This window comes from Aegilops tauschii, chromosome 7 (assembly GCF_002575655.3).
Source record: "Aegilops tauschii subsp. strangulata cultivar AL8/78 chromosome 7, Aet v6.0, whole genome shotgun sequence".
In the NCBI taxonomy this organism is placed as follows: Eukaryota; Viridiplantae; Streptophyta; class Magnoliopsida; order Poales; family Poaceae; genus Aegilops; species Aegilops tauschii.
The window spans coordinates 322629176-322642959 of NC_053041.3; the positions used below are offsets into that span (position 1 = coordinate 322629176).

General features: G+C 46.4%; 1 long non-coding RNA gene across 1 annotated transcript; it reads right to left on the reverse strand.

Annotated features, from left to right (window-relative positions):
* Positions 1-8724: 8724 nt before the first annotated feature.
* Positions 8725-12070, reverse strand: LOC141028019 (uncharacterized). The gene is made up of 3 exons (XR_012190153.1): positions 11792-12070; positions 10580-10657; positions 8725-9001 (listed from the first exon to the last, which is right to left on the reverse strand). It is a non-coding gene; the product is annotated as an uncharacterized lncRNA (long non-coding RNA).
* Between the last annotated feature and the right edge of the window lie 1714 nt (positions 12071-13784).

The following is a 13784-nucleotide window of genomic DNA, read 5'->3' on the forward strand; positions in this document are numbered from 1 at the left end:
AGTAGGGATATTATCATGATATAATCTACAATGTTCAGACCACCAAACAGAAGCAAAACTAGTGAACTTACAAACAGCAACAGCAACATGTCTATCCTGAGGATACCGTAAGCATGTGAAACGTTGTTCAGTTTCTAACTCCCAAGATATACATCAGGAATATATCTACCCTCAAACGATGGGATATTCAATTTTAGTTTAGGAATATGGTCATAATATCGTACCTGAGGTGGTGTTGTAGCGCTACCGTTGCGATTATATGCATGAGGTCAACCTGGTGGTGGTGGTGCTGGAGGTTGCATGTAGTTCTGATTTGATCAACCTCATCCTCGTAATAGTCCTCCACCGCTGCAGTAGCAGTAGGAGCTACAGAAACATCAATAGTAGTAGCAGCGACACCAGAATTTTGTCCTGGCTCAAGAGGAACACAGCCCGCTCGGCGGAGGGCTGTTTCGCGACGTGGAGGTGGTTGTTGTTGTTGTAATGGTGTAGCAGATGCGGGTGGTGGTTGTGGAAGACGCGCGAGTACTTCATCGAACTTGGCATCCAACTTGGTGTCAATTGTCTTCTCAAGGTCATCAATCCTCTCCAGTGCCTTTCCAAAGATGGCCACGACGTCTTCCACCTGTTGACTCAAAATTTGCTAAAATTTATCATGAAGCTCCTTCTTCGTCATGTTCTCCCAGTCAATATCGTCGGCTTGTGGTCCTGCCATGGTTAGCAGCAATAGAAACACACAGGAATATCATCCTACAAACTACTAGAAAGTGGCGGTGTGTCACAAATCCGTCAAGCAAATCTCAAATTCTTACTAGTTCTTACCCAGTAGCAGGTGGTGATTGGCAACCGTTGTAGCCAAAACTCTCAAAGCTTGGATAGAGCGGTTACCAACGCACGATGTAGATGTATGTGGAGTTGGGAATGCTTATAATATGGTAGCAAAAAGGGTCAGCAATAATCAATTCAGAGATGCAAAGTTGAATAAATGCTCAACGACGGTACTGTGTTGATCCTAGGCTAGACCGTACTTGAAACGCGAGCCTAGAACACTAACAAAATCACGGCGCGGCACATAAACAAGGGAAAAGCACACTTTGGGATTTTTTTTGCTCTTTTTTTGGGCGTTCTTTTTTTTGCGCTCTTTTTTTTTGCGAAAAATCACTATAATGGCGAGTGTCTCAAAACTCTTCCCAAGTCAAATTGACAGGATAGGCATGAAATTTTTTTGACTAATTTTTTTCGAAAATTAGGGCAGCGGCGACGAAAAAGTGCGACAAAAAATCACTATGATGGCGAGTGTCTCAAAACGCTCCCTCTGACCTAAAAATAGGATAGGAAAAAATATTTTCGATCGCTGAAATTTTGGCCTAAAAACTGCCCGGGGGTCTCCTGACTTATTTTTTCGAAACCTACTCAGGCAAGGAAACACGAATTGGAAAATTGATGGATCTCAAAAGCAAACCTAATACAAAAAGAACTCGGATTGGTGGTGGATATATGATGGTGGGATATGGCAACGGTGGTGGTATATGGCAGCAGTGGTAGGATATGGCAGCGGTGGTGGTATATGGCAGCGGTGGTAGGATATGGCAGCGCGATGGTGGTATATGGCAGCGGTGGTACGATATGGCAGCGTTGGTAGGATATGGCAGCGCGGTGGTAGGATATGGCAGCGGTGGTGGTTCATGACAGCGGAGGTGGTATATGGCAGCAGCGATGCAGATGGTGTGGCGGCTGCGTGACAAATTGTGACAGAACTCGAAACTCTAAAGGACTAGACACTAAGACCAGCAACTAGACACGATGATGCAACCGCAAATTCAACAAAGAAAAGCCCTAAAAAGGTTATGCAAAGGCTCAGATTGGTTCGGATATGATGAACTAACCCTAATATTTTTGTTGTGGCTTTTTCATGGACTGCAGGTATGAATAACAGACTCGATCTAAACTACGAAAACTGGAAAATCTCACCGAGCAACCTCGAAATTTGATACCACTTGATAGAGGCTAAGGTGTCCCGTCTTTCGATGAGATGGTGGCTATAGTTTTTGATGGATTAGACTTTGACGATCGGACTACGAACGTGTGAGGACGTCGCGCCTTAGCAATCGCTAAACCAACTCCGAGAGGTTATTGACCATGTCGGAGCACGATCAACCTGACCACAAAGGTCTATTTTCTGCAAGCAAATGAAGAACAAGCAAGAAACTGATATTGCAATCTGGATATTGCGAATAAAAGAGGAAAGCTTTATTGATAAAGTGGGGTTCTGTGGAATCTTGGCTGGTCGTTGAACACAAACGAAGTACGCGAAGTTGCAGCTATGGCGAACTTTTAATCTAAACAAAACCCAAAGTCTAAACAGTGCCCTAAGGGCTGTATATATGGAGGAAGAGGGGGGAATTTCGTGACCCTTGGAGGAGGGGTCCGAAACTAACCCTAACTCTTATTTCCCCACACATACGGACTCTAAAAACAGCCTATAATCCAGTATTTCAAAATTACATGGGTCTGGCCCAATAATAAGGTGACGCGGTACCTAGAAGAGCCTCTCGAAGAAATTTATGAAGTGGCATCTTGTATATTTCATCCAAGGCTTCATGCACTCATTATGGTGGCTTCAACATCCTGGAATCATCACTTGTAACTCCGTTCTTGTTCCCCTTGCGCATGCCATCATCTTCATGCTTGAACTTGCTCCAAGGTTCATCTTTCTTGTCCAAGCAAGGCCCTTCATTTGTAAGCAAAACAAATGTATCCAATTTAGGCAGCATCATATTCTCATGAACATTAGAATTGTTACCAAGAAACAAAGTACCTGGTGATTCAATTGGCGTGCACGAGGTCTAGTAATTGGTCCAGTATGTATAGCAGCAGGGGCTATGGGTATAACAATGGTATTGATGTCCTCATCTGAATATCCCGCCTCTTCAACCCGCGCTGCGCCTTGTTATCCCGAAATTTCGACGGGCGCGAAAACTCGCTCCTCATCCAAAATCGGTCCCGCGGCCCAGACACGCGAAATACCCCTTCTACCCCGCAGCCGGAAATGCCGCCTCGATGTCGCGTAGTCAAAACCAGTGGGGGTACATTCATAACTTACCCAAATTTCGGACAAGCGCATCCCTAAGTTATGGCTCCCCTACCTTCCCCTTTGTCCCCTCCCCCATTCGTCCACCGAGGCCGCAAAACCCGCAAAACTCCGCGCTCCTCCGTCGGCCTCCCGACTGCCGCCCAGCCGGAGACTCTTCCCCGACGACGTCATCCACAGCAACAGCTCGACGTCCCTCATCCATCGCACTGGATGAGGATCCGTCGTCGATCCCGTCGTCCCGCCGGATCAGCCGCCCCGTCCTCCACCTCCAAGGAGCTGCCCCGATGTTTGCCTCGTCTGTCGCGTGATACGTCTCCAATGTATCTATAATTTTTTATTGTTCCATGCTATATTATATTCTGTTTTAGATGTTTATTGGGCTTTATTATACACTTTTATATTATTTTTGGGACTAACCTATTAACCGGAGGCCCGGCCCAAATTGCTGTTTGTTTGCCTATTTCAGTGTTTCGAAGGAAAAGGATATCAAACGGAGTCCAAACGGAATGAAACCTTCGGGAACGTGATTTTCGGAACAAACGTGATCCAGAGGACTTGGAGTCTATGTAAAGTAATCAACGAGGAAGGCACGAGGCAGGGGGCCTACCCCCCCCCCCCCCCCCAAGGCACGCCCTCCACCCTCGTGGACCCCTCGTTGCTCCACCGATGTACTTCTTCCTCCTTTATATACCCATGTACCCTAGAAACATCATATACGGAGCCAAAACCCTATTTCCACCGCCGCAACCTTCTGTACCCGTGAGATCCCATCTTGGGGCCTTTTCCGGCGCTCCGCCGGAGGGGGCATTGATCACGGAGGGCTTCTACATCAACACCATAGCATCTCCGATGATGTGTGAGTAGTTTACCTCAGACCTTCGGGTCCATAGTTATTAGCTAGATGGCTTCTTCTCTCTCTTTGGATCTCAATACAAAGTTCTCCTCGATTCTCTTGGAGATCTATTTGATGTAACTCTTCTTTTGCGGTGTGTTTGTTGAGATCTGATGAATTGTGGGTTTATGATCAAGTTTATCTACGAACAATATTTGAATCTCCTCTGAATTCTTTTATGTATGATTGGTTATCTTTGCAAGTCTCTTCGAATTATCAATTTGGTTTGGCCTACTAGATTGATCTTTCTTGCAATGGGAGAAGTGCTTAGCTTTGGGTTCAACCTTGCGATGCTCGATCCCAGTGACAGAAAGGGAAACGACACGTATTGTATTGTTGCCATCGAGGATAAAAAGATGGGGTTTATATCATATTGCATGAGTTTATCCCTCTACATCATGTCATCTTACTTAAAGCATTACTCTGTTCTTATGAACTTAATACTCTAGATGCATGCTGGATAGCGGTCGATGTTTGGAGTAATAGTAGTAGATGCAGAATCGTTTCGGTCTACTTGTCACGGACGTGATGCCTATATACATGATCATACCTAGATATTCTCATAAATATGCTCAATTCTATCAATTGCTCGACAGTAATTTGTTCACCCACCGTAATACTTATGCTATCTTGAGAGAAGCCACTAGTGAAACCTATGGCCCCCCGGTCTATTTTCCATCATATTAATCTTCCAACAACTAGCTATTTCTGGCGCCGTTTATTTTGCTTTCTTTACTTTTAGTCTTTATCATAAAAATACCAAAAATATTATCTTATCATCTCTATCAGATCTCACTCTCGTAAGTGACCGTGGAGGGATTGACAACCCCTTTATCGCGTTGGTTGCGAGATTCTTATTTTTTTTTTGTAGGTGTGTGGGACTCGAGCTTGGTCTCCTACTGGATTGATACCTTGGTTCTCAAAAACTGAGGGAAATACTTACGCTACTTTATTGCATCACCCTTTCCTCTTCAAGGGAAAACCAACGCAGTGCTCAAGAGGTAGCATCACGCCACCTCCATCCCCACAACACCGTCTTGACCTGCCCTACCGGAACCGTAGCACCCTTACCAATTTCTCCGATGAAGCCGAGGCCTACTCAGCGCCGCCAAGGAGGTTCTGCACTCACCGCTGCATTTTTTCTTTTATTTGATCTGACGGGGCTATCGATGCTCGATACTGAGCAGCCATGGCGGGTCTCCATCCACGGCGTCGTCGCTGGCCACTTCCTCCACGGCGTCTCTCCCCCACGTCGTAGCTTCCTCGGTGGCGACTTCCAGACTAGCACTAGTTGCGGCTGCTCTGGCTCTCGCTCGGCGCTGCTGCTGCTGCTCCGGCTCTCGCTCGCGCTACGGCTCTGTTCTTGCTATCGGTCGCGCTGCTGCTCTGCTATTGCTATCGGTCGCGATGCTGCTCTGCTCTTGCTCTCGTTCGTGCTGCTGCTCTGCTCTACGCTTGCTCTAGCTCGCGCTGCTGCTACACGACCTGCGGCAGCTACAGTGCGTTCCCTGCTCGAGCGGCTGCTGATTTAGATGACTGCTTCTCTGCTACTAGTGCTCGAACGCCCTAAACTTCTATTGCAATGCTCTGCTACTAGTTCAATTCTTTCGCTAGTAAAATTCAGTTTAGACTGTAAAGTTTAGTTTCTTCAGTTAAGTTCGGAGTGAACAGTATTTGCAGCATCTGTCAGAGCGGCCGTGGCGCGGCTGATGCATTTTACATCTAGCACTTTTTGGTGATGTATTTTACATCATCTGTTGCAGATGCTATTAGAGTCCCACTTCATATTAACGTTCTCTGTCTTGTCCTGCTTCAGCCTTGCCGTCGTACACCTCATCGGAGCTGCTCCAACGACGGAACCGTCCATCACAGCGGAGCAGTACCCTCGGCGCCGACTCCGGAGGCCTCAGATCTTCATCCCCACCTCCGACAGTCACACCAGCATCACCATCCTCCACGTCTGACCCAATAATGCTGAGGTCGACAAGGCTATGCCAAAGAGGTTGTACACTCGTCGCATCACTTTGTTACTATGCATTCATGCCGATCCCTCAGGGATCCTTTGGTTCAAAGCAGTTGCAAATCTAGAAATAAATGAATCGTGGTCACAAAGTTAACAGGGAGAAAACTAAATGCTCTTTTGAACCACAGTTTGAATTGGTTTAGCAAGATAGCCATTATATGATACTCATGTGGACCAAATCTAAGCTCATAAAACATTTCGAGGGGAGGCTTCAGCCAGTTGAAGACTGCCTACTAGAATCGCCACTGGTTCAAAGAAAAAGTGAAGGAAAACATAGGAATTGGAAACTTTACTATGGTACTCCTATTCGTGCATTTGTTAGAAGGAATGGAGCAAAGCAAATCTGGAGGGTTTTTTCCTTTGGTGTCTCTTTCAAAGAAAAAAAGTAGGAATTTTAATATTCACTTGGACGTCCTTTTCAAATTAATATGCATGAAGAACTGGACAAATTGCATTACTTGCATAATAAGATTCTTATTTTACATTTTCATGTGGTTTGACTTTAATTTGACCATGTTTCTCCATTCCTGTGTTCTTCCAATTCATGTGAAACAAACACCCAGGTTAACATAAATCCTATGTTTGCAAATGCTCTGTTTTGCACGTGCATTCCTATCCTATTCATGTGTTTTTCCTGTCCATGTGTTTATAGAATCCTCCAATTCTAAGGAGCCCTTACAGATTTACTTCATTTTCAGATACATGTCAAAGAAACTTTGTTATGTCTTGCTCCTGCCGTGCCGTCATACACCCCACCTGAGGTGCACCATCGACGGAAGCGTTCACTGCAGCAGAGATTCCCCCTGCAAACTTTCTTTCGCCGCCTCAGATCATCTTCCCCGCTGCCGGTAGCCACGCCAACTGCATTACCATCATCGACTGAGCAGATGAACCTGAGGACTACACAGTTTCGGAAGAGAGGTCACACTCTTTCGTGTCTGCTTACTTTATACATCGGTTATTATTACCTGCTACTTTATCATCCGGTTCACCTCTTAGACTCCGAGTCAGGTCCAAACGAATGTTCAAACTTGAGTTTTAAAATGCCTATGGGGCACATATCGAGGCATCAACGAATAGTATATGTCTACTATCTGGTTCATCCGGGATCTTGTATGTGGTTCATGTTGGGTGGGCAACAAACAGTAGATGATCTATTGTCTATCTTTTTAAACTGAAGCTATAATTTGCCTGCTATTATTAGTTTTGGATCTATCCACTCGTTTGCTACCATTAGTCTTGATTTCTGCATGCACCCCTTAGGCCTTACATAATCTAACTATGTTTTTTTATTATGCATGTCATTTATTGTACACAATCGTACTAAACATGTAGAGAAAAAGAGAAGACCGTTGCGTGGGAATATAATGTCATGCAGGTGCTGCTCCATGGTGGGCGAAGTGCCCCCCCCATTCCAGATTGTATTGCAGAGGAAGATAACTGTTCAGAGGGGGATTCAGAGGGAGCCGACCACTCCTATTTACCCCCTGAGGTGTTTGCTCTAACCTGGCATGCTGATGTTGGTCATATCATGCATATGGCGCCTTGCATTGCTTACATTATACATTTTATATGTCATCAGCTTAGTTTAGATTTGCTTTGTGTGAGTGCCACCTGTTTGGTTTCTATATCATACTCCCACCGTTCCTAAATATTTGTCTTTTTAGAGATTTCAAGAAGTGACTACATACGAAGCAAAATGAGTGAATCTACACTCTAAAATATGTCTATACTAGCATGATGGCCGTGCATTGCACGTAACATCAAGATCCATTTGTATTAGTAGTTTATCTTGTGAGACAAAAGGATGAAGGAGGGAAGGCCTTATTTGCAAATATGGAGAGGGGTGCAGGTATCATTTTGCAAAATTGCGATAGTTTATTTTCAATTCTGGACTCAATTCTGGACTTGTTTTATTGCCGCGTTTATTTTCACTGGTGGCCAATTTAGACGCCTGGTGTATGTAATATGTTGTTTTATTCACTATATTTGCACTGGTGGTGAACTTCGATGCCCAGTGGATGCAATATTTGTAATAGCCATAATAGCCTAGCATAAGTTGCTTGCTTATTTATTTCCTTGTTGTCTTGTTTATTTGTTTGCTTGCGGTTAGTGCAGTTCTTTTTCCGCGGTTTGCTAGTGGCCGCAATAACCTATTTTTTAAAACTAGGCCACAATAACCATGGGCTACATATTTACTATAGTGACCATGGGCCTCCTATGGGCCGTAGAAACAATGGGCCTTCTACGGGCCGTAGAAACAATGGGCCTTCTACGGGCCGTAGAAACAATGGGCCTTCTACGGGCCATAGAACCAATGGGCCTTCTATGGGTCGTATGTATGATCGATTGGCCAAACATGGGCCAATAATGGACTGCACTATGGGTCATAAACGGGCTAGAGTTGGAATCATCCGTTCATGGGCCGACCATAATGGGTCGTCGTTAATCGGCAGTATTTGATGACGCTATGAAAATGGCCCAACGGATTAACGGGCAACAAACGGGCCAACTTTAACCACGGGCTGAATTTGGCCCACAACCGGAATAGGCCAGTAACGGACCGTAAGTAATCGAATGCTGCAAATCAGCCCAAGAATAAATGGGCCCTGAGAAGGCCGATGTGATGCCCTCGATTCAATCGTACACTAATCATACATGCAAATGTGTACGATCAAGATCAAGGACTCACGGGAAGATATCACAACACAACTCTAGACACAAATTAAAATAATACAAGCTTTATATTACAAGCCAGGGGCCTCGAGGGCTCAAATACATAAGCTCGAAAACACAAGAGTCGGCGGAAGCAACAATATCTGAGTACAGACATAAGTTAGAAAAGTTTGCCTTAAGAAGGCCAGCACAAAAGCATCTACGATCGAAAAGGCAAGGCCTCCTGCCTGGGAGCCTCCTAACTACTCCTGGTCGTCGGCGGTCTCCACGTAGTAGTAGGCATCGACGGTGGCATCTGGCTCCTGGGCTCCGACATCTGGTTGCATCAACCGGAAAGAAGAAGAAAGGGGGGAAAGGGGGAGCAAAGCAACCGTGAGTACTCATCCAAAGTACTCGCAAGCAAGGATCTTCACTACATATGCATCGGTATCAATGAAATGGGATGTATCTGTGGACTGGACTGCAGAATGCCAGAAGAGAAGGGGAAAGCCTAGCCTATCGAAGACTAGCATCTTCAAGCAGCTCCAAGCATCTTGCAGCATTCAGAAGAGTACAGAATAGAAAAAAGTAAAGTAGTAGTAGTGTTATCAACCTCGGCCAGAGATCCTTTCTCGACTCCCTGCGAGAAAGCAATCCCAGAGCCATACTATCCAGTTATCACCTCAAGTATCCAGTTCTAGTTGTATCGATCGGGATACAACTCCAAGTGTCCGTTACCGTAGGGCAGGCTATCGATAGATGTTTTCTTCCCTGCAGGGGTGCACCAACTTACCCACCATGCTCGATTAACTCCGGCCGGACACAATTTCCTGGGTCATGCCCGGCCTCGGCCAAACGATATGCCGCAACCCGACCTAGGCTTAATAGAGAGGTCAACACGCCGGACTAAACCTATGCCCCCAGGGTTCATGGGCCATCGCCCCGGGAACTCCTGCACGTTGCGAACGCGGCCGGTGAGCAGACCTAGCTACCTCCTTAAAAAAGGCAGGTGTTTACCAGTCCAACCCGGCGCGCGCCGCTCAGTCGCTAACGTCTATTAAGCTTCGGCTGATGCATACGATGCAGAACGCCCATACTATGCCCACGTGATGGTTAGTGCTATCAGGCCAGAGGCCCCTCGGATCAAATATCCAAACCGTTAGTGTGTTGGTAGTGCGGTCATGAGCAGAGACTCACGAAAGATGTGACCCCGTCGCCCCGTCTCGAGGACTTGCGGCAAGGGCTAAGAATGCCTGGCCACGCCTCGTATTCAACTCTCGGGTACCCTCCAGGTTAACCCGTCTCCACATCACTCGCGGGCACCCCTCAGGATCGACCCTCCTTTCCAAGTAATAGTTGTAAAGTCCAAGTATCCGTGTGTCCAAACATCAAGGGGGAAACCCGAGGAATCACCCCCGGTGAATTCCACTCGATGTAATCATCAAGGTGAACGTAAGAGGAACCACCCTCGAGGTTCACACTTGAGGGGTTGCACGACAGAGTCGTATCGGAAGTGGTTAAGGAGGAAATCACCCTCGATGACCACGACCGAATAGCTACACTATAGGGTTAACATCAGAAGTGCTGATGAGGTCTCACCCTCGGCACTCGATAGTAACCCAGTAGTGTCGAGCAACTAAGGGGAAAGTGATGTGCGGTGCCGGGGTCTGGTCTTCGATCCCGTTGATCGGGTCTTTGATGATGAAGCAGGGGCAACAAGGACAAGGTGGGGATCACTGATGGATCACTAACCAACCTATACTAAGCAGTTTAGGATAAGCAAGTAGGTAACAATAAGCATGGTACAAAAGCAGGCTATGCATCAGAATAGGAGCAATCAATTACAGTAGCAAAATCTAATGCAAGCATGAGAGAATGGAATGGGCGATATCGGGATGATCAAAGGGGGGCTTGCCTGGAAGCTTCGCTGAAAGGGAAAAAGGGTCGTCGTCGACGTAGTCGATCACAGGGGCATCAGCAGCGGTCTCGGGGTCTACCGGAGAGAAGAGGGGGAAGAAACAATAAATACAGGGCAAACAAGTGCAATACTATGAATGATAAGACAATAAGCAGAGCTAGGGGTGTTCTACCGCGGTGCTACACGATACCGGCGAAGGGGGATAACATCCGGGGAAGCTTTCCCGAAGTTTGGCATTTTTGGACAGATGAACCGGAGGGGGAAGGTTGCATGTTCGCTATGCTAAGGGCATGTGATAGATGAATGTAGAGCGTATTCGGGTTCGTCTCGTCGTTCTGAGCAACTTTCATGTACAAAGTATTTTCATCCGATTTATATTTTCTATGAATTTTCAAAGATTTAATTGAATTTCCAAATTACTGGATTTAATTTAATCCAGAAAACATTTAAATAAATAACTGTTATGGGTACACAGAAGTGTACCCAGAATTGTGCAACAGAGGCTGACATGTGGGCCTAGTTGACTGAGTCAACTGCCCAGTTAGTAGAGGCTGACTGGTGGTCCAGGTCAATTGCCCAGTCAGCAGTTGACTGGTCAACTGGGTCCAGTGGTACCCAGTTGGCAGTGACTGTTAACTTTAACAGCATATTAATTCAGCTGATGGGGATTATTTAGGAGGTGGGGCCATTTTGACAGTGATATAGTAATTAACAAAGTTTAATTAAAACAACCTAGTTGCTATATTACGAGGCCCCGCATGTCATAGGGTCATTAGCATCAAGATTAGCAGCTAATCTTGCAGGGTCCACCTTGTTGCGATCAGATGCGGTGGCGCGCCGGCGTTTAGCCGCCGGTGGCCAGAAGACGACGAAGTTGCATGGGGCTCGTGGGAAAACGCGCACATGTCACGGATCGAGCCGATGTTGGGCTCATTCGAACGAGCATGAAGCCGTGCGTGCGATGGAGCAAGTAGCAGCAGTTGGGGGCCAAAAAAACAACGGCGGTGGTCAGTGACGACTGGGCGTGCGCAGGCAACAGCTGCGGCGATGGCAACAGGACGCAGCAGCAGTAGCGCAGTAGCAGGCAGGGCCGTGAGCACGCGGGGTGGGCGCAGTCGCCGCGGGCGGCGAGCTCACGGGTGGTGGTGGTCCCGGTGCTAAACACGAACATAGGGAGAGGGGAAGGATGCATCTCGCGTGGTGGCTCACATCAAGGTGTGTAGGGGGCTCAGGGGAGCCGGAGAGACCCTGCCGGCAAGGTCCGGCGACTGGACGGGCCGGCAGGCGCGAGGGCGAATTAGAGGTGCGGGTTGAGGGAGCTCGTCGAGTGGAGGAAGAGAAGCCGCGGGGGCAGAGCTGACGAGGAGGAGGCCGAGAGGGGCGACGCCGGCTGGTGGCGGCCTCTGCGGAGCGGCGGTGTCGGGGGGGCGATGGGGTCGGGGCAGTTTGCCCGATCCCGATCCAGATCGGTTGGAGGGCAACGAGGGGATCGTGGGGGAGAAAGAGGATCGGGGGAAGGGCTAGGGTTTCTGGTGGTGGGGGGGTTAAGCAGGGACAGGTGGGCCAGCCAGGGTGGGCTGGTTTGGCGGCCAACTGGGTCAGTTGGCCCAAGGGGGGTCTTCCTCTTTTCTTTTCTTTTTAATTACTTTTCTATTAAAAGGATAGCTATTGTCTTGGATGGAAACAAGGCATCAAATGATTTTTTTAATGTGAAACTTAGCAAATAGTTCAGGCACATCATGGTGGTGTTGCCTAAAAAGTTTCAGGGCCAATGGAATTGTTCAAGCATTTTGAGAAATTGAAAAAGGCCAAATTTAAATGCTCCTATATCATCAAATAAATTTCCAGGGGCACTTTGGGAATCCAAAAGAGGTTGGTTCCAACATGACAAATATCCAAGGATTATTTGCCACACTTTGAACATTTTTGTTTGCACGTTAGAAACTTTTGCCGTTTGACTAGATTTGAATTTTTCGACTTTAAATTTGAGTTTGAATATGAACAGTGATTTAGATCAAGTGAGGATTAGCAACAGTAATGTGATGATGTGGCACCATTAACGGAGGATTACTGTAGCTTAATTATTCAGGCGTCACAATTCTCCTCCACTACAAGAAATCTCGTCCCGAGATTTAAGGAGTGAAATAAGAGGGAAGCTATAAGAACGGATGTCTGAAAGGATCGGCATCCGATAGTTATCTCAAGGAAGGAGATTTTAGAAGCACCAAGAAATGTATCGAGAGTGCTATAAGGAGGTTCAACAAGTTTCAACCAATTAGGCATCCAGCGGATGCCTAAAACAAGTGATGATGGGGTTCAGAACAATGAAGAATAATGTTGCCTCTCATACCAGAATGAAACATAGGGAGGAAGTTGGCTTGTGAATTACATACGAAGCCAAGTGCAAAGAATGTTTTGGAATCAAGGTTGTACATGAGAGTAAGGTTTCGATCCCGTGGAACTGTGGGTTATGGGCCCACCATGTGGGTTAAAAGTAGAAAGGGGGCCGATAGCCAGGCATGTCAGATGATAGACTGTCAGGTATGTTGCCAACAACGTTGGTACCAAGGGCGAGGGACGAAGAGAACTATTTTCCTGCTCGTTGAACGAGGCAGACCAATAGGCAAAGTTCTCGTCCATTGGTGGTTACCGGAATGTCAACAGCAATAATAACAAGGTCTTACTGGCAAATTGTGCACCGAGGTGTTTACATAAGCAGGGAACTATTACTGCTTAGATCATATAGATCACAAGAAAGGTTAAACAAAACAATGGAAAGGAAAATGTGGTTATTAGTTTAACCAGCCCAATGGAAAGGAAAAGGTGCTTATACAAAAGTATTAGAGTATATGCTTCCCAAGAACAAACAGAGCATGATATACATGACAGGACATCAAGTACTTATCCATTTAATTAATGGGGTAAGGAGAATCATGATGTTTACCCATACAGAGGTGTTTGGATAATTGATCAAGAAACATTTAGCATTGCGCCTCCAATGTTCTTAATGATTTTCGGAGTAACACAACCATACTTTTGGATAGCATTGACATGGTCATCAGGTAAAGGCCGGACCTTGGGAACACAAAGGATCCATCGGAAATTACTTGAACACCTCAAGCAATTTTATCAGGAAGATGAGGAGGTGGCTGATGGTTTCAGCAAAAATCCATCGACATGTCACAAAGATTTATTTCCAAAA